This window comes from Palaemon carinicauda, chromosome 13, assembly GCF_036898095.1.
Source record: "Palaemon carinicauda isolate YSFRI2023 chromosome 13, ASM3689809v2, whole genome shotgun sequence".
NCBI classification, from domain to species: domain Eukaryota; kingdom Metazoa; phylum Arthropoda; class Malacostraca; order Decapoda; family Palaemonidae; genus Palaemon; species Palaemon carinicauda.
In genome coordinates, this window is record NC_090737.1 from 107,100,426 (window position 1) to 107,103,508 (window position 3,083).

Consider the following 3,083-nt stretch of genomic DNA (forward strand, 5'->3'; position numbering starts at 1 on the left):
TATATATATATATATATATATATATATATATATATATATATATATATATATAAGTGTGTACATATATATATATATATATATATATATATATATATATATATATATATATATATATATATATATATATATATATATATATATACATATATTTATATATATAAATATATATATATATATATATATATATATATATATATATATATATATATATATATATATATATATATAAAGATATATATGTATATATATATATATATATATATATATATATATATATATATATATATATATATATATATATATATATATATATATATAAATATATATACTTACAGTTTATATATATATATATACATATATATATATATATATATATATATATATATATATATATATATATATATATATATATATATATATATATATATATATATATATATACATGCATACATACATATGTGTATATATATATATATATATATATATATATATATATATATATATATATATATATATATATATATATATATATATATATATATATATATATAATGTATTCATTCGGATGATAGAATCAATTTATATATACATTTGTAAAATATTCGATATCAATTCTCTTATATTGTTCGATATTTACATTCCAATTGACGAAAGTCAAATATTATCTCCTTTTCAATAGAATCTTATTAAAGTTTCTCATAAAGCTTTACGTTATTCTGCTGGAGCAAATAAAAATTGGCGCTGCAAACTGTTGCCAGGCAAGTTTCAATAAGTTATGAAAAATCGTTTTCGTTGTGCTGAAAGGAAAAAAAAAACTCTCTTATTCCTATTTTATTTTCTTATCTTAAATGATATATATTTATTTTCCTGGAATTATATGACACGAGAAAAACGTGTCTTAAGTAACAGAATAAACATAATTATAGACATACTTTAATAATTTTATATGAATTTTAACATATATATTTATTTATAACATTATCAGCATTTCATCCTTTAAATTTTTACAAAAAAACAAACCTATTCTATGTTTTATAGGAAATATTAAATGCGTTATTTTATGTACGTTTAAACAAATAAAACAATAATACCTTCTATTGATGGAATAATAGTTACTCTCATATTTTGATCTTGTAGTTATGCTAGTGAAATATTATGTTAAACTTCAAGAACTCAACAAATACAATTTTAACCGAAACGTTAACAAGATATATTGTTTGAAATGAGACTGATAAAAAAAAAGAAAAAAAAAAATTTTTCCGGATCTGGAATATCAAAGAAATTTACAATAGTAATTTGAATTGCAAATATAGAAAAATAAAATAATTAATAAACGAGTAATTATTTTGTGCGATGAGATGAATTTTTGTTATACTGTACATGTTTCATCTATATCATATGTAAGATGGATTAGTAATTTTATAGTTCTTTAAGGTAAGATAAAATTTTGGATACCAGTTTTTATTTCATGCTCATTAGGATCATTGTCGTTTTGAAATTAGGTGTCAAATTATTATTCTATTGTTTTAATAAAAGCAAGAAATAGAAAGGGGCCATAAAACTGAACTTTATGTATGGAGAATGAGGGTTGCATATACAATCCGACAAATACACATTTATATACAATGAAGGAACTATATTGGAATGAAGAAGAATTCCAATACCTAATAAAATGTCTCTTTTATGATTTGTTTTGTATAGAAATGTTTGACAAAAAAGGCATAATTAGAATATATCGAGCATTTCTTTCATCATTCTCTTGGCAAAGGATGAAAGCCAGCATATGAAAAACTAATGCTTGGGCATTTGTAACTACTATGATGATATTGGGTACTATAATAAATCAAGATGTGTTAAAAGACTGATTACTGATGAAACTAAACTTATATGGAAATGTTTTATATGCTGGTGTGACATCCATGATTGAGAAAAAAAAACAAAACTGGTATTACTGAGGGCGAATGTTAGCAACTTGGATTCTTATAAAACATCCTTTTAGTAGTGATGATTTTTTTTTTTTTTAATATTGTACCTATGAATTTGCATGATACAATCGTCACTTTAGGTTCTAATGAAGGACTGATTCATAACTTCAGAGATCAGTGACTTGCTAATACTAACAGACTTCCAACTGACTTTGTATGTGTAGCACTTTACTCCTATTTACACATACGCACTCAGCTCATATATATCTATCTATCTATCTATCTATCTATCTATCTATATATATATATATATATATATATATATATATATATATATATATATATATATATATATATATATATATATATATATATATATATATATTTATATATATAGATATATATATATATATATATATATATATATATATATATATATATATATATATATATATATATATATATATATATATATATATATATAAACATAAATATATATATATATATATATATATATATATATATATATATATATATATATATATATATATATATATATATATATATATATATATATATATAAGTATATATATATATATATATATATATTATATATATATATATATATATATATATATATATATATATATATATATATATATCCTATTATTATTAGTATATTTCTTCAATATTATTGAACCAATAATGAAATTTCAATGAAGGAGAGTTTTTATGTTTGAAAGGACTATATTTTTTTCTACCTATGTTATTCAGGTTACCTAAACACAATTTAAAAAAAAACAAAGGGGGGAAGAGTTAAGGCAGTCTTCCGTGTTTCTTAGTTTCATCAAGTTATTTTAAAATTATATCAGTGATAGTCTAATGACCCAAACAAAGACTCGGAGATATACTTATATTTAACATAAGACTGCTTGTAAAAAAAGAATTTACGAACATGAATATATATTCCTGAGAGTCATTAAGAATTACCTAAAAACTGAGTCGTTCTTGTTTCCAATTGTTCTACCAACCCTTTACTCGCACCCTATTCATATGTTTCCCTATCACCCTCTCAACCAATCCTTCTTGACATATATTGCTCACCTCTTTCTGCTTGTTATTATGCAAACGTAACGAACACACTCCAACTCTTTGAAG